Genomic DNA, 207 nt, shown 5'->3' with positions numbered 1-207 from the left:
GGGCGTTACACCGCTGCAGCAGCACGCGGCGTTCTGCTGCAGCAGCACTGCGGTGGCTTCGCAGCAGCAGAGAACCCTTGCTGCTGCTGCTGCTGCTGCTGCTGCTGCTGCTGGTGCAGCTGCTGCTGCGGGCTAAAGACCTTTTGCTGCTGTCGCTGCAGCTCTGGGCGCTAGCAGAACGCAATCTCTGCAGCAGCAGCAGCAGCA

General features: G+C 63.8%; 1 protein-coding gene across 1 annotated transcript in view; it reads right to left on the bottom strand.

Annotated features, from left to right (window-relative positions):
* Positions 1 to 207, bottom strand: part of EMH_0034590 (uncharacterized protein) — a gene marked incomplete at both ends in the record, with an annotated part of 6,243 nt that overhangs the window by 2,876 nt on the left and 3,160 nt on the right. The gene's annotated exons all lie outside the window — the stretch shown is intronic.

Source organism: Eimeria mitis, genomic scaffold (genome assembly GCF_000499745.2).
Source record: "Eimeria mitis Houghton genomic scaffold, Emh_scaff1321, whole genome shotgun sequence".
NCBI lineage: Eukaryota > Apicomplexa > Conoidasida > Eucoccidiorida > Eimeriidae > Eimeria > Eimeria mitis.
This window is presented reverse-complemented; position numbering and strand designations above follow the sequence as displayed.